An 18,796-nucleotide genomic window follows, 5' to 3' on the forward strand; every position below is an offset into this window, starting at 1 on the left:
CCCACCAAAGATAACTCAAGGAAATATGATGATGCGCCAATTATCCCATGGGTTACAGCACGTGGCTGAAAAATATGATATCTCAGCAGCCCTTCCCGCCCCCTAAGGTTACGAAGATAATAGCCCCTTGTACAAATAAAGAATGAACCAGGTTAAACACAGGGTGAAGTTCGTGCGATGTGCACCTATTGTCGTGCGCAAGATTCTCTCCCTGTGCGGACTTGTACAGATAGGCCAGACCGGGTGTTTTTCTCAACACCCGCCTTAGACAGCATAAAAACGATAGCTCATCGTAGGTGGCTGAGCCAGGCCGCGAATGTAGAAATTGCCGCCCTATCTTCGAGGAATCCCATGTCCTGTTTCGTCACCCGCAACAATATACCAGAGAGGTGATGGAATCATTTTACATCGCATCGTATGGTAATTACATCATCACGCCATCACTGTCGCTACCAAAAAAAGGAAAGGATATATCCGGAGATTTTGATTCTGTTTTCTTTTGGAACTTGAACTGATTACTAATCTCTTTGTTGTCGTACCTAACTAGCCGCGTCCTTTCCAATAAACTGGTCTTGAGAACGGCGCCTGTACCGTGTCCTCTTTTTCTATGTGCTAAAGTTTGCGCCTACAAATTTCATCAAGAACATCCTCCAGCTAACCCAGCTTCCTATCCTGCTGGTGCATAGTTAAGCATTTACAGTGCCTATGAAGCTACCAAGGCTCTGAGGAGCCTTTCCGACATGAGAAGTCTGTCCGATAGGAATGAACACCCAGCTGATTGAGCTCCAAGAAGTTGTCCACTATGTCCAGCATCACAACGCGCATTTATCGTGACGTCTTAAATAGATATGAGCTTCTAAATCGCGTGGAATACTTTGGCACGGTCCTTTTAAAAGCACTCACGCTATTAACGAACGGCCGACTTCATACGTGGACTGTGAAAAGAGTAACTTGTAGTGTCCGAGCAGTAAGGACAAGGCGGGCTTAAACTAACTGGGTTTATTCTGTCAGAGCCAAGGGAGGAGGAGGAGAAGGAGGAGGGGGAGGAGGAAAACTTTATTAAAGTGAAGGGGAGTTGGGCGAGCTTATGCGTGGGGCCCTCATTCCAGGGCTCCACTGGCTTCAGCTCCTCTGCGGACATTTTGTATGAGGGCCCGTTGGTCCTTCAAGTTATCGCTGGTCACCAGCGTCTCCAACCGCTCAAAAGACGTGTTTTCCGTCTGTAGAGTGTTTTGTTTGGCCCCACACTCCCACGAAATGTGGAAGAGTGTAAAGCGGGCCTGGCACCAGGGCCAGGCGTCTTAGTAAAATGTTGGGTGTATGAGATGTATTCTATGGAGGTTTGGAAATGTGTTCTTCTGTATCTGCCTTAAAGAGGTGTCTAATTTCCTATGAGGTGGAGGGAAGTGTCTCCTTTGAAGTCGCTTAAACTCGAGGCATTCGTTATACCTCGAAGGTAAAGGGGTAAAAGCGGGCACGGTTTGTGGCCCCACTCGGTTGATGATGCCTCGAACTAGAGCATGTGCCCTCTCATTTCCCTCCAGTCCCTCGTGACCGGGAGGTCTAGGTGATTTGGTGGGGCTTGGTGAGGGGTGTAGTGCCCATGAGCCGACTGACGTGCTTGAGAACTCGGCCTCTCAGGAAGTTTCGACACAAGTGTTGCGAGTCTGTGATCACATGAGCGCTTTGGCCTTGGGACTCGTAATGCCTAATGGCAATGACCACGGCGGTGGTCTCCACGGCCGCTGGTGTTTTGGCTCTAACAAAAGCAGTGAATAGAGTGGAGAAGCGGTGGTCCACTGCCGCCACTGCATACTTGTCATGGTCCGGGTATGCTGCGGCGTCAACATAAACCACGTTCGGGGAATTGGCTAGGCGTCGGCGTAGGTAGGATACTCGCGCTCGTCGTCCGCCTGTGTGAACGTCTTTAAGCCTGTTTCGGTATCGGGGCCACGTTGATGTATTTCCTTTGCTGTTTTTCTAGAGAGGATTGAGCATCTAGTGCGCTGATGTCTGCAACTGTGCCTACTCGGCGTAGGATAGCTCGTCAAGCTTGGGTGGAATGCGAGAAGAAGACACTCTTCGGTTGGTGCAAGCACTGGTACTTCGCCGAATGTCATACGGACTACCCTTTCACATGCTAACAAAGGGAGAGGAGCAGCAAGTTGACACCATCATAAGGGGGGTATACAAGGCGGATCTTAACCTTCCTAAAAACACTTCGACGGAGCGTCTGACAGCGTTAGGAATCTTTAACACCTTTGCGGAACTAACAGAAGCCATCCGTGCATCTCGAACACTAAGGCCGGGACACACGTGTTCTGCGTATCGGTGTCGGCCTTCGAGTCCCATGCGCGTTCCGGCTGCTCTAGGGTGCCTCAATGCCAGCGCCGCCATTCCCGGGTGGAGACAACTTAAGCGACGCCGCCATATTGAATAACAACTGGCCTCTCCCCCATGTACCGCGAAATGCTCTACTGGTAGCCCAGTGTAGCTCTCGCTGCAAAAGGCCGCTCAAGTTAAAGCACTTTGAAGCGCGTCGAGAGCATGAACGGCGCCGTTACAGACGCTAGCGCCGCTGATCCCGTGTGATTCAATATGGCGGCGCCGCTGAAGTCTCCACCCCGGCGCGGGCATTGAAGCACCGTAGGCTTCTTGCGCATTAAGCGCCATCTCTCAGTCCTGCCACTCCCCACACCCTCCCTTCTTTACGAGAGTAGACTTATAGGTCCAGCCGATTTGGCGGCTTCACTAGGCGTCCACTTCTTGTCGCGACCGTCCCTGGTTGCAGAGGCTGGAAGTGACTGCTGGTGCGACGAGTTATCCCGCTTGTGGTTTGTGCCACATAAGAACGCGGAGAGTGAGCCGGGGCAATCACAGTCCCTTTTGCAGCCGCGCCGTAGAGGATGCAGACTGCTGTGCTCGGCAGCAGGCGCTGGCTTTCGCAGACCCTGTGTCGGCGGTCGTATTCGATGCGCTGTTTTGCCATGTACACCAGGTTTCTATTGCAGTCAGGGCGAGTGTTCCAACGCAGTCGGAACTCCGTTGACACGGCTGGCATGTCGGTTCTCACTCGGCGTCCCATGAGTAGCTCAGCCGGAGAGTAAACTTCGCGAGCTCGCGTGTCACAGTGACCTAACAGCGCTTTGTTAGTGTTGGGCGATTTCCTGAGGAGCCGTTTAGCAGTTTGTACGGTTATCTCGGCCGCTCTGTTGCTTTGGGAACAGTACGGGCTGCTTGCGATGTGTTGTATTCCCCATTCTCGAGTAAATAGCTTGAATTCACCAGATGTGAATTGGGGCCCATTATCCGATCGGATGCCAGCAGGTGCCTCAAATCTAGCAAAGATCTCCTCGAGTGCTCGCGTGCTGTCGTAAGTCGTCATTTTCAGCTTCTTCAACTCAAAGAACCTTGAGAAGTAGTCCACCAGTACAAGGTAGTTCTCTCCGTTTTCATTGATTTAGATCTATTCCAACCACCTCCCATGGATAATTGGGCAGCCGGGTGTCGGGGTAGTGGTTCGACACCAGGTTTTCGATACTCTTGGCACACTGGGCAACGGGAGACATAGTTTTGAATGTGTTGAGCAATGCTAGGCCACCACACAGATTGGGTGGCACGAGCACGACATCTGCCTATGCCTTGGTGGTCTGTGCGCAGGCGTTCAAGCACTTCACTTTGCAAACTCGGTGAGATAACTATGCGGTTTCCCCTAAAGAGAAGGCCCCGCACACATGCAAGTTCGCAAAAAACAGTGACGTACTGCTGTACTGGATATGGCAGTGACACTACTTTAGGTCAGGACGTAGAACAATAGCTTTTGACTCTAGCTCTCGTGGGGTCCTGGTCCTGTGCTGTCTTGATCCTTTCAAGAATGTCGGCGGATGCCGGAAGTAGTTCTATTGTGAGTAATTCATACCCTAAGACTGCTCTATCGAGACTTCTTGGATGGCTGGCTTCCCTGTCTACTAATGGTCCGCGTGAAAGGAGATCAGCTGTGTGGATCTCCTTGTCTGGTGTGTGGGATATTGTGTAGTCATACTCCAGTAGTCTCATTCGCAGGCGCTGCAAGCGTGGAGAGAGTTCATGCAATCATCTCGACGACAGTAGTAGCACCGAAGGCTTATGGTCCGTTTGTACATGAAATTGTAATCCAAGGAGATATGGACGGAAATGCTCACAGACCCACGTGGTTTTCAGAGCCTCTTTTTCAATCTGTGCATAGCGCGGTTCGGTTTCGGAGAGGGACCACGAGGCATATGCGACAGGTAGGCGTCGTCCCGACATCTCTTGTAGGAGGACCGCCCCTAGGCCGTAAGAACAGCGTCAGCTGACACCGTAAGCGGGCGGCACGGATCGTAGTGTGCCAGTATTGGTGTTGTCGTAAGGTCTGTTTTAATGGCATCAAAACTATCTTGCTGTGCCTTGCCCCAATACCAGTCGGCGTCATGATGAAGCAGATCCCGAAGCGGTTTCGTCAGCTGTGATAGCTTAGGAAGAAACTTGCCAAGGTGGTTGACCGTTCCAAGATATGACCTCACTTCTGTAACATCAGTCCGTGGTGGCAATTCTATAAGAGCTCTGACTTTTTCAGGATCAGCCCGTATGCCTTCAGCCGTGACAATGTGCCCTAAGAACTTGATTCCTTGTTTGCTGAACTCGCAATTCTCTTTGTTTTGAGTTATATCAGGATGTGGAAGCTACTGGAGTACTTTCTTTAAGTGCAAGTCGTGCAGTTGCTGCGTTCTTCCAAACACGATTATGTCATCCTGAAGACAGGCTTGACCCTCCAGACCTTCCAGACCCTCCAGCATTCTTAGCATCTCTCTGAAAGAATCCAGGTGCCGTTGATATGCCGGAAGGCAATCGGAGAAATTTATATCTTCCGAATGGCGTTCGGAAGGTAGTGTACTTCTGCGAGTCGTGTGATAGTGGACCTTACCTGTAGCCTGCTTTTGCGTCTAGCTTGCTGAACCACTTGGCTCCAGCGAGTTTTGCCAGGCACTCGTCGACAGTAGGCATCAAAACTCTTTCCCTGACGATGCGGCTGCTGAGACCACTATAGTCGACACAGATTCTCAGCTCTCCACCCTTCTTTCTTGCTACTACCATCGGTGCACACAATTCTTTGGCTTGGTCTCTTTTCAATCACTCCGAGGCTCTCCATGCGTTCTAGTTCTCGTTTAACTCTTGGCAGCATTCGGAGATGTACTCTCCTCGGGTAGGTTATGGCGTAAGGCTTTGCGCTAGGTTGCAGCGTTATCTTGTACTCAGTACGGATAAGTCCTAGGCCTGAGGTTAGCTTTGGGTACTTAGTCAGGAAATCTTCTTCCCTACTATCTTCTGGCTCTGTGACTTCCAGAAGGTTTTGCAGAACATTCAGGGACTTGATTGCCGTTCCCAGAAGTCACAGCGTAAGTTGTCTATCACAAACACTTGTTGCTGGGTGGATTGTCCATTCTACTCCATGGTTGCATCAAGTTGTCCCGCAGTGGAAATCTTTATTTAGCCAGGTTCCAAAAGTTTCTTGGTTCGTAGCTGCAAGGATCCCATATGCGCTTTCTTATAAGCATTAAGAGGAATTGCCGTCACTTCGGCCCCTGTATCCACTTTGAAAAGTACAGGTTGGCCGTTCACTGTCGCTGTGATGGTATATGGTTCGAAACCGGCTGTGTGTGTGTGAGTTCTCCTAAGTGTACCTCTTCGAGGGTGGCTTGGCCGATCTTCTTCGCGCCCGTAGTCTTCGTAGACAAGCCCACAGATGCAAAATGTCCCCTTTTTTCCGCACTTCCAGCACGTTTTATAAGCAGCTGGACAGTTGGCGAGGTAGTGCGTACGCGTACCTGAGCCGCACCACTTGCAGTTGGCGGTTACCTCTCGTTGATTTGGGCTGCCATGTAGCGGGCGCCTCTTAGGTTTTACTCGGTGTACGGAACGGCGGGCTTCTACTGCTGGGATATCTAACTGACTTTGCGGTCGCAATTCTTTTTGCTGAAGTTTTACCATCTCAGAGTTGCGCGCTGTCAAAATCGCCGTCTCCAGAGTCAGTTCTGCATTCAGTTGCAACTTCTGGCTGAGGTCTATGCCGATCAGTACAACATCCGGACGATCGGGAATGAGCTCTTCCTTCAAGCTGCCGTACTCACATGATTCAGCCAGCTTGTACAAATCCGTGATAAAGGTGTCGACGGTTTCGTGAGCCTCCTGCTTTCGTTTGTAGAACTTGGCTCTTTTGATATATCACGTTCGTGCGAGGCACAAAGTGTTTCGTGAAGGCGTGAGTGACGGCGTCGTAGTCTTGCTTCTGAGCGTCCGTAAGTCTCAACGAAGCCAAGGCGTCTTCTGCTTCTCGACCCATGGCGTGGATCAGCGTGATGACCTGTGTTTCGGCATCCTGCTTCTTTAAACCCGAGAGGTCGCGGTACCGCTCCCGTCTTGTGAACCAACACTCCCAGTCCACAGGTCTTCGGAAATCAAGTTTCCCTGACAGTTCGACCACAAACGGATTCAGTAGTGGAAGCTGCTGAGACACTGAAGCTGGTACATCTGTCGTTGAATGTGCAGAATCCGGCGTTGCCATAGCGTTCCCGTCACCGTCGTCACATTAGGGTTAGCTCAGCAGTGACCGCTGCGACGCAGCTTCTTTACGCGACTACTTTACAGTATTACGCACCGTTCGTCACCAGCTTGGAGTCGTGCATTACCACCGTTGCCACCATGTCCTGTCCGAGCAGTATAAAAACAAGGCGCGCTTAAACTAACTTGGTTTTTTGCATCGCAGCTGCCGGGACACACGTCTTCTGCGTATCCGCGTCGGCCGTCGAGTCCCTTGCGCGTTTCGGCTGCTCGCGTATGTAGCGCCATATGTAAGTCCTGCCGCTCACCACGTAAACAATGTTGAGAGTTTTGTTTCAGTCTGTCTCAATCGAACCAACTAAAGTTTTCTATAAAACTACAATTACAAATTACAAAACTCCTTCTGAAACTTTCGTTTACGATTCCTATGGGCCGCACGCCCCGCTGTTATCTCCACCCGGGGACAACACCACCACCACATATTGCTTGCGTCAGAGATCGGTGCTGGTCTGTGTACGGGACTACTGGATGTTGGCTGCGCACGCGCGCTGTTCCTGCCACGGCTAATGCGCAGACGGCGTCCGGAAATCCAATGCACGTCACCGCTAACATGCCTCTGCTAAGCTGAAGCTCTCTACTGCGGCAGATAAGTTCTCAGAACTAACACTAGTTCATGTCGGTCCTGCCACAAAGGTTCAGCGGCTATGGTGCTCCACTGATGAGCAAGAGGTCGTGGGATCGAATGCCGGCAGCGGCGGCTATGTCACGATAATGGCGAAAAACAAGGACGCCCGCAGGCAGTCCAATTTCAGTGTAAACCTCAGGTTGCCTAAATTATTCCAGAGCCTCCCACTACGACGTCCTTCATACCCCACGCGCAGTTTAGCGTCTCTCATATATGCCACGTCCACAATCTTTAGAGCTTTCTTCCTGCGAGCGCTTGCAAAAAATGCATTCGCCATCAGGTGCTCTTTGTATCACGTCTTCTATAAACTCGATTTGCTTTTTGTCATGATTCTTGAGATTTGGCAGAGAAAAGCGCAGTAAATGAACAAGCATATGGGAGCACTGTTATTTGCCGCTAATATTCATGTACGTTTCACAACGCAAAACGTCAGAGAAAAAAAGTGATAAAGCAAGCACAGTCTTGAAGGAGCAATTTTTGGCCTGCACGCTTACTTAATTGTCTTCGGTCCAACACTTATCATACAGGTGATGGTTTGTGGCAGTAACAAATGAGAAGAGGCAAGAAAGACGGCTAAGTGACAGCTTAAAACGTTTACCTACGTAAACAGATGATCAGGAGAAGGCTCAAGAAATAAGAAGATGGCGTGAAAAAGTGGACAGAGTACGGAAACAAGGCGAGGGATGAAAAAAGTACAGAAAATATCTAATAAGAAGGGATGGGCTCTAGACGCTCAACACGAATACACCTGTATGGGAATAAAGAAGGGAGTAAGCTGTCCTCTAGTGCACTCTAGCGCACTCTCTTTCATAAAAGAGAGTGCGCTAGAGGGCTGCTTATTCCCTTTTTACTCGTTTCTGTTTAGAGCGTACCACAGGCAAATCCCTTGCGTGTACAAGAAAAATGTCCATGCCCAAGCTCATAAGCTGTGGAATCAGTGTCGGTTTATAATCTTTGTTTGCCCCATTGGTCTATCTTTCTTTATTTGTAGTTTTCTTTTGAAATGACACATATTCGATGTGCGGGATTGGCCAGACTCCAGCATCGCATCCCAAAGGAAGAGAAGGAACTCCTACTTACAGATCTTTGAACTAACCACAGGAGAAATGACAGAGGAATTTGGCAAGATTCTCGAACGAGATTGGAAAGGCGCTTGCAATAGTTTGGAAACAAACGGGACACATATTTGAAAGCGATATTAAATTTGCTGATTCAGGTGTTCTTCCGCATTTACTTACAACGTCCTTAATCCTTCTTTAATTCTTGCACTGTTTCAGGAGCCCTGTGTTAGCGCACTGAAACGTCACGCAGCTTTGCCTATACTGAGATACCTTATATGCGGGCAGTTTCTGCGAAACCGTCTAAACGTGTGGGCAACCAGTCTTCACGTGTACGCACGAACGCACACACGCAGCACACACACTATCTTAGCACATAAATGCAGGGTCTCCCTTACAAAAATGCTCTACAGAGTTGTTATAAACTCTGTTGCCTTTCTATATATATCTTTTTGTGTATTCATAGGCTACAGACTGTCTATAGACAAAAGGCTACTAAAAGTGTATAGCCCTAATCCGATTGCCTATAGACTGTCTATCGGATTTGTGTTGCCTATGGACTATTCTCTAAGATTTGGCTATAGGCTTTAAAGGCAAAGGTCTGTGGGCAGTTTGTAGACTGCCTTTCTATATATATCTTTTTGTGTATTCATAGGCTACAGACTGTCTATAGACAAAAGGCTACTAAAAGTGTATAGCCCTAATCCGATTGCCTATAGACTGTCTATCGGATTTGTGTTTCCTATGGATTATTCTCTAAGATTTGGCTATAGGCTTCAAAGGCAAAGGTCTGTGGGCAGTTTGTAGACTGTCCAAAGAAATTTTTGTAAGGGCTGTTCCCAGCAACACAATTTATGACGCGCTCAAAGCATCACGTCGACTTCGCACTACCGTAGTGTGAGGGTTTTTTGTGCTCCTATAGGGTAAAGAGCTCTTACAGAATGAAGTGTGCTAAAAATTGCTTTTCAAAAGCAGCAGACGCTGTCGGAAGGCGCCCGTTATGCGTGGTCTTTAACAGCGAGCTGTACTTGGGTGATACGCCGCACTTCCATTGCAGCTTCCAGAGAGTGCTGGTGGCGATGTCTTCAGAGTAGCCCATATTCCATCTAACCATGGTTTCGAGAAGTTGCTGGGCCATTTAGTACGCGACCGCAACAGAGCCCCGGCGCACGGCTCCGCAAGTGTCCCGGTCGCAGACGACGGTACTTCGGCATTTTGCAAGACACTGCTCGTGTATCGTGTAGCAGCAATTTCTAGTATGTGTGCCAAAGGCTTGACTTGACCTTTCACTTAACACGTTCACTGCGTCATGGGTTACCTGTGGGTCGCGTGAATTTTTTATGCTCTGCAGCCCCGAATACTGGGTCTCACGATGAGGCCGTGAGACAGATTTTGTAATGAAGTCTTCCACCTTATACATCGCAATAAAATCGCACTTTTGACTTCATTATTTCACTCAGTATTCGAGGCCGCACAGCATAGATAAATGACGTGACCTGCCAGTGACCGACGGCAAAAACTTCTGTATGACCATTTTTTCAATAATTATTTACCATGATCATTACTGTATGTATAAGAACCCGCCCCTTATGAAATGCCCCTGCGGGGGACTTTCAAGGTAATACTGAAGTGAACTGAACTGAACATAGTTAACGTGCTATTGATGTAAGCAAGGGTGACTTAGCTCTGGCTCATATGCGTACTGCTGTCACTCTTAATTGCGCCTGTAATCTGTAAAGGCGTGAAAACCGCACGCGCATAGCGTTGTATCGATTGCATTTTATACATTCCTTCCTGCATATGCACGTTCCAGTCTGGCCAGAGGTATACAGTCGCAGTGTCACGCCGAAGTAAGGGATTAATACAGTCTTGTCGGAGTTGCGGTGGCTACATCCGCCCTTCTGTCCCTGGTCGAATTTCGCGCTGGTCGTCAGAATGAGTACCATTGACGTAAAGTAGCTTCTTTTACCGGCCTTAAAAGGTAACTCGCAAAGCACAAAAAGCTTCCACGTAACAGCGGCGCTGCTTAAAAGTCTCAAGGCGCGTCTCAGAGAACAAAAACCGCTTCTTCTGGAGCGATGTCCACGACGTCATTTCGCCTGCGTACTGGGACCATAATATGCGCCAGGATCGGTCGCGTGGTTTTTTAAAGGCCGGTAAACAAAGCTGCGTAAATGCTAAACCATTATTTCTCTAGCACTATCAAGCCCGAAAGAGAGCGAGAACACACTAGTTTAACGTCAAAGAGAGACCTACAGGTATTCCTCTGCCAGGAAGACCATGGCCAGCAGTTCCTCCGATGCCGACCACACCCGCCAGTGCTGGTTGGGCTACTTATCACCCGCTTCGCAATGAGGTTGTTTTAAACTTTCTTGTTCGCTTACTCGCCGGGACATGGCGCCGCTTGTGAGGAGCACTTAGGGTAGCAGTGGTGGTTGCGTGGAAAAAAGGTGGCTAGTGGTGACGTGTCATGGCACCGTGGCGCTTGTTGGCGACACGGACGAGCGGATGGATATTATGGCAACCGCTGTAAATCGTGAAGGTAGCTAGCGCCACCTTATGTTATTGCCACGTGCTTGTGTTCTTTCAGTCCTATCCTGGTTGTTCGTCAGAGCTATCTTTCTGAGTTCTAAGCCATGCGTTTTTTATTTCTGTAACAGTTCGAGCAATTCTTCCGCTCTTCTTTTACGACACCAGTATTCTGGTCTTCTCTTGCTCGCTCTATACTGCAACGTTAATTTTACATTCTCTATTGCTAAAGCCTTAGCGATCTGAAATTGTATGCTGGCTTGATCCGCAAGACGAGCTTGCCTGGACATGGTCGCTTAGTTCGGCAAGCTGCCACCACGGGCCGCTTCACCCTCAACTCTCAGCGAAGTGAAAGAGAGTTCGCAAAATGAAAGGACGAAGAAATAGCGCAAATAGCGGCCGGCATAGAGGAAGCAACAGAGAAACATCCTATGGAAAAGTGGGATTACACTCAGAACTACTCGTTAATACAAAAATAAAAGAAGTAAAAGGAGTAAACCACTGGAGAGGAAAGAGGAAGCCACGAAATTGGTGGAATAGGGAAATTAAGGAGGCCATCGAACAACGACGGTTGGCTTCACGGGAACACAGAGAAGCAAAATGGGCGCAGTTATCTGAAGAGGAAATAGGCCGAAAATGGGAATCTTATCGACAAAAGAAACAACAAGTACAGGTCCTCGTCAAGGCTAAATGAAATCAGACCTTTGATCGCTGGCTGGCTGAAGTTCGCAATGCAACTAAAGGGGGGGTCAAAAAAATTCTGGTACCATATAAGCTGGCTGGGTAAAGCGGATCACAGAAAGCGGGAAAAGATTCATGATGCCGAGGGAAAATGTTTAGAGGGAGATGACGCTGTGAACTACATTGCGTCAGTTACAGCTGAGTCATTTAGGAAAGACGATGTGGTAATCACCCCAAATGAGGGAGCAACACAGGATGGCAAATAGAAAACAGCTTAGAACTGACCAATCTTAACAGGAAAAAGGCGGAAGCAAATATTCCAAAATGCACGTCCGCAGGTATAGACGAAACTCGAATCAAGTTAATTAATGAACTTGGCCCAAGAGTTAAGAACCCGCTGATAAAAGCATTGGAGGGAGTCATGGCAAATAAGCAAATTCCGCACAGCTGGAAACCGAATAAAATTAGTTTAATTTATAAAGAGAAAGGCGACAATACGAACATAAAATCATTCCGACCAATTACGATAAAATGAGTTATATACAAGCTGGCAATGCAGGCGGTGAAATTCAAAATTCATTCATGGGTAGAAAGTAATAGAATACTCGGAGAACTTCATAACGGGTACAGAAGTGGTAGGCGCGTATATGATAGCCTGTTCGTGCTTACCCAGTGCATAGAAGTAGCTGAGGCGTAAAACAGACCTCTGTATTTAGCCTTCCTGGACATAAGCGGTGCATACGAAAACTTGAACAGGGAACTCCTGTGTAACATATTAAAAAGTTAAGGTATCGGTCATGAAGTAACTGATTTTCTACAGGAAATATATCGAGAAAATAAAGTTGAAATAACATAGGAAAGAATTAGGAGTACGACAACTGTCGAGGTACACAAAGGATTAAGGCAAGGTTGTCCTCTATCGCCGCTGCTGTTCATGCTTTATATGATAAGAATGGAAAGAAGTGTACAAGGAAGCAATCTAGGTTATAATCAGTCGTACAGATTAGGCGGAAAGGTTGTTGAGCAACGACTACGGGTTTGATGTATGCTGGCGATATTGTACCGTTAGCAGATAGCCAGGAAGATTTTCAAAGTCTGGTTAATTGCTGTGGAGGTGAAGGAGACAGTCTAGGTTTTAGATTTAGCGCAGCTAAATCCGGTGTGATGATTTTCAACGATACAACTGATCAGGAGCTTACAATACAAAACCATGAAATACCGCGAGTGGCCGAATACAAATATCTCGGGGTATGATGGGTAAACGAAGGACAGATGTACACAGAAAAGCACGAGCAGTCTATCATAGCAAAAGGGCGAGGAGATGCCGGGATATTGAAACATAGGGCTTTGGGGAGGGGGGGGGGGGGGTGTACAAAGGGTATGAAATACTGAGAGGCATCTGGAAATTAATAATGGTGAAGGGATTTACTTGCAGGAGTGCGGTTCTGTGCTTCAGGGCAGAAGTTCAGTCGAAATTAGAAGTAAAACAGAAAGCTGTTGGAAGATTAGCACTAGGTGCCCACGGGGAAACCACGAACGAGGCAGTACAGGGGATAGGGGCTAGACATCGGTCGAAGCACGGGAAGCTCAGAGTAAAATACTATACGAAGAACGCCTGAGGAAATTGGATGATAACAGGTGGGCAGATAAGGTATTTAAATACCTATGCAGAAAGAGCGTTGACTCACACTGGCGGACAAAAACTAGGAAGCTAACCAGTAAGTATGCCAGAGACGAGGAAAAAGAAAGAAAGACTATTAAACGACAGGCTAAAAACGCGGAAGGCAAAAATTGGAAAAATTCAATGGAAAAGAAGCATAGTGTAGAACTATATCGATACTGGAAACAGCAGATCAGGAAGGAAACGTTTCATGATAACTCAAGAGGCAGTGCCCTACTCTTTGGAGCTAGGTCAGGATGTCTTAGAACGCGCACCTGTAAAAAGAAATTCAACGAAGCAGATGACACATGTGCTATGTGTGGTAAATCTGTAGAAACAATAGAACACCTCATACTAAAATGTGATGGTATTCATCCCGATATCGATGCAGGCACAGTCACCCTTCCTGAGGCCTTAGGGTTTCGAGATAAAAATAGTTATGTGACTGAATCTGCGATGGAAATTAGCAAAAAGCGATTGGAAGATTGGTGGCTCAAAAGCAGGGAGGTGACATAAGGTTAAAAGTGTAGGAAGACGTTTCTAAAGAAAATGGCGAATTTTAATATCTTACAGCACAGTTAAACAAAAATAAAGGAGAAAAATGCTGAGCATGGCGGCCACTGCCATCACCCCATTTCAAAGGGAACGCTCCTACCTTCCATCCATCCTTTCTCTTTTCATTTCCCCCTTTCTTGTCTGGCATAGCCGCACGCAGGGAGATGGGAGGGCGCACAGCGGCGTGGTTGGGTTGGGCAGTCGGGTTAACAACCATTGTTCGGATTAGCTTCCACACTGTGGGATGAGGGGGGAGAAGGAAGGGATTTGTGGGCAAAAGAAAACTATCAACGCGGCATGAAGTTTTCTGTGCGCCTGAAAAACGCATGTTCAGTAGTAGGATATTGAGAAAGGCATCCAGTGAGAAGACAAAGGGACGGAAAAGACAAGATGGTTGAACGGCTTGCAGAGGTCGCTTGAAAAGGCTAGCAAGACAGCGGCCCTTGAGAATGATGCGAGAAGGCTTTCCGTGGTTCTTTTTAACGAGTTTTAAGGCAGAGAAGATACACATCCCGGGAGAAACAGGACGCAGTGATACACAGTGTGTCATGTCTCTCCAGCGCCGTTACTTTTCGCTCTCACACAAACTAGCCCAAGGTGCCACCTTAGTGAACTCCAGGATTTAGACTCGTGATTAGAAGCCAAATGCAAATTTATAAAAAAAGAAACAAACACTCAAGGACGCCGAAAGCAGGATATCGGATGTTTGGAGAACTTTTTTCTGGTGGTGGTGGTAGTGGTTTTATTAAAAATAGTAGTAAAAAGGAAGGAAAAGATTTTTGCTAGCCCCGGCATCTGCCATCGATACTGAAGCACCTGAGCTGGGGCAGCGGAAATAAAGGACAGCAGGCAGAATGGAGAAATGAAATTAAAGAGGTGAGGGGACAGGAAGAGAGGATAGGGGGAGAAGTAATATGTACAAACTATTTACACAATAAGAAATGTGTCCAGGTTGTGCGCGTGATTAGTTCATTTTAGAGGAAGTAAATCACACACGCGCACAGCACTGTGTTGGTTACAACTGGAGTGGGGCGTCCAGTTATTAATCGTTCAAGGTAGAACTCGCGGAGCGTTCGGTCACTGCGTGTAACTACCTGACGGAGAACAGACGGGACGTCAAGCCCGTGTGTTCGAGGAATGCACAGAGGCTCACCAAAGTTCGCTCACGAGTGCGCGCACTGCCCTGCGGCCACAATAGCGTCTTGGTGGAGTCTGGTAGTATGCCCTGCGCCCTATAGGCCGCGAGCATATCGCGACGAGCATCGGCGAACGCGGCACAGTGAAGGAGCAGGTGTTCTAGTGTTTCCACTGCACCGCATCCGTCACACACATCACTCGTCGCGATTCCGTGACGCACCCGTCGTTCCCCGGGCCACACGCAGCCAATGCGCGCGCGGAGGATCATTGCACGTTGTAACCGTGTAAGTGCGCGACAGCCGGTGACACTGTCGATGCGCTCACCTCCCGCGATGCGTGGGTCGGGGTGCTGCTTTCGGAGATGGTCGTGGATGGCCGCACGCACGTCCTCCAGCGCAAGGGGCAGATCGCTGGCAGGTAGTTGGTGTGCAGCGGTCGCGAGGTCGTCAGCTTCTTCGTTGCCGGCGATGCCGCAGTGACCGGGCACCCACTGTGCACGCACGGCACAACCTCTCTGCGCGAGGCGCTCGATGCGCGACCGAATTTCCCGCACTAGTGGGGTACCGCGGCCGTTAGATTGCAGGTGGCTGAGGGCGGCGCGGGAGTCGCACAGCAGAGCACTCCTGGGCGGCGGAGGGCCGAGGGTGAGCAGCAGGTCCAGCCCGAGCCGGATCCCCATCAACTCCGCCGTGGTGGAGGAGCCCAGGAAGGCTGCGTGTTGCTGGCTGTGCAGTCGCAGGGCGGGGATGGTGGCCGCCGCAGCAAGGGAGCAGCTGTCGCGGGCCACTGAGCCGTCAGAATTTTTTTTTTGGCGAACGCAATGAAAGCGTCCAAAAAGCCCATATCAACATTTATTTGGGGACGCAATGAAGGCGTCCAAAACCCCATATCAACAATTATTTTGGAGTTCCAAGATGCCGTCCTAGTTCTGTAATTGCTGTCGTCTGCATGTCTTCGCGGCGGATCAGTGAACCAGCTCTTGTATTGGCGTAATGCTACGTACAGTTTTCAGAAACGCGTCGAAGTCCTCATCATCGCGACCATAGTTTATCGCCATATTTCACGAGAACTAACGCTTTTAAATTTTCTCTTTTTTTCGGGGATGGTTACGGGCTCGAATGCGCTTCCTAAGAGTGTGATATCCGTTGGTGACTTTCTGAAGGCCTTTAATAATGTTTTTTAGATGCTCTAGAGGCATATATTCTTCAATTTTATTTGTGGTGCATCCTTTTACTCCTGAATGACTGCACTTGTATGTTATATCTTCGTGCCCTTCCTGCTTGGACCTAAGCAAAAGAACTGCAGTATTGTGTAGAAAAATAAATAAATAAATAAATAAATAAATAAATAAATAAATAAATAAATAAATAAATAAATAAATAAATGACTTCGTACTCGGAACTTGGCCTATATAACATCAACTGGCGCGACCACGAATAGCGGTGCACTCAGGATTTTTTTTTTTTTGTGACGGTAGCGAGACACTCCAGTGCAATCTAAGGAGACTGAACGTTCTAATTGACGCCGTCGCTCACATCGTGTACCCTTAGCGTTCATGAACTGAGCGGCCAACAGTGATAAAAATAATTGAACTTTTTCGAGAACACTGGCTTTGCGGTAAGGTGGTATAAACACTGTTTGAATTAACGGGCTCCGATGGAGCAATTGCCGACTGACGACAGTAAGAGTAATCCCGCCTCTACATAGAAACTACCACCACTGCTCCCCCAACAAGCTGTAGAGGGCATGAGTAGGATTGTTTCTTGGTTCTTTTACGTAATTATCAAACAAATCCATGCATCGTTGTTTGCACTTTTTTTTTCAATTATACTAGCCCGAAGTAAAAGAAAAAAACCAAACCGTAAAAATACATTGTAAGGATGTTAAGTTCACTCAATATTCCCGCACATTTTATAATTGCTATGCTTTGCTGAAATAAAATACTTCGTTTGTTTAAGTGTAGGCAGCCCCTTTATCGACGTGAGTGGTGTGTTCTAGGTTTACAATAAAACGTTCCTGTGAAGTTAACTTCACTCATCTAGAAATTACAAAAAATAATTAGCAAGCTATTTACCGCGTTTACTGGCGTAATGGACGCGCCCTTTTCCCGAAGGTCAAAATTTCAGTGCAGGATTTACACTCTTGCAATCCACTTATAAGTTTTATCAAAACACACGCACTGAGCGAAATTGCGAGGAATACAATCGTCAAACCTGCCTGACTGTCATTTTTCTCGGCAGTATACTCCAAGAAACGAAAAGCTATAGCTAACAAGTAAATGCATTTTATGACACACGACAGCACTAGACGTCACCAGGCTCTTTCAATAGCCTCTTCCCCTCCCTCCCGCAACCGGTCGCCCCCGCACCGCGTAAACAATTGCGCCAGAGAATACCCAACACTCCTTCCTTTCTTAGATACCTCGAGAGACGCCTCTGTGTGCTAGGAATCGTCAACTTTCAATAGACCTTTCCCTGCATACGTCCCCGGCGAACGTGTCTCCGGTCCGGTTCGCAAAGCATGTGCCTTGTGACGGGCAGCAAATGCTCGTCACGTGCAAAGCCAGTTTGGAAGAAAAAGTTGGCGATTTTGCCCATCGGGCCTTTCCCCTTTGACGTCACGCTATTTACACCAGGGATAGGTCTCTCCCTGCTGTAAAGAAAGTGACGAAAGGTTTGGTTTACACAACAACCTGTTTCGGCATAAGGTAAAGCACAATTACAGAAATGCCATTGTCATAATGTTTAGTTTCCGACCGGCGTCTCGTGACAGCAGGAAAAGAAAACGTGAGCATGCCACGCCACGTGATCCCGGATCCTTGACGCTGTCTTTATGCCGGCTTGTTCGCTGGTGCGCTGTCTGGCTGGCATGCTGTAGATACAGCAACCTAGATATGCTGGACCACTTTCGTCCATACCTGCAACTACAGCCTCACTTTTCTTTGCTTGTCTTTGCTTGATTTGCCAAGCACTGCTGCTGTCACAGTATGCGATGGTACTGTTCAGCGCCGTATAATTAGTTTTTCACGGGACCATAGAAATAAAAGCTGTTACAGGCAGACAAACCTGGGAACTGGGAAGATTTACAATGAAATAGATGCAAATTCGTTCGAATACGTGTTATGAGGGACTGGGGCGCTTCGAACTAATTCGACCCGTCGGGGTAAATAGCTCATGCTTTGTTGCATTTCGCGTCCGCTGAAATGTCGGCGTAGCGGCTGGGTTCTGAGTAGGAATTACATCACTAGGCGCCCTGTGCAAGACTCTGCCCCCCCCCCTCCCCCTTTCCGTTTCTCTTTCTCTCTTTGAATGTATTTGTGGGGGAGTTTCTCTCAGTTGATTAGCATTGCCCGTCCTAACGAATGCATTGGTGGGGGCAGCTCTAGTTTTCATTGTTTTAACGGTCTTAATGTAGAGTCTGTACTAGCGTCGGCAGGACACTTAGTTTATCTTTATTTTGCTTCGCTCTCAAATTTATGTCCCTTGACATCCTTTGACCTAGCTCATCGCGAAAAATTTTTAACACGTGTGCATATCATTTTGAGGAAGAAAATGAATCGTAAAAGCAAGCTGCTTGAGGTAACGCAAGTCATCTGTTATACTGGTAAAAGAAACATTTATTCCTTAATATGATTACAGCACAGCCTCACAGAACAGACGCAAACGCTCCACATAGGAGGCTCTCAAGCCAGTGGCGTAGGCCGATTGATATGACATCGTGGCTAATCCTATTAATTTATGGTTAATCCTCTTGCACCTGGCGGCCCCCTGCGATGTCACTCTGGGAGGTGCGGGTGAATTAACTGCGATATCATGACAGTCGGCCGACGCAGCAACGTAGAAGCGACTAGCAGCATAGCTACTGGCAGCGTAGCGACTGGCAGCGTAGCAAAATGCTACAGAGACCATATTTACC

This window comes from Amblyomma americanum, chromosome 3, assembly GCF_052857255.1.
Source record: "Amblyomma americanum isolate KBUSLIRL-KWMA chromosome 3, ASM5285725v1, whole genome shotgun sequence".
Classification (NCBI taxonomy): domain Eukaryota; kingdom Metazoa; phylum Arthropoda; class Arachnida; order Ixodida; family Ixodidae; genus Amblyomma; species Amblyomma americanum.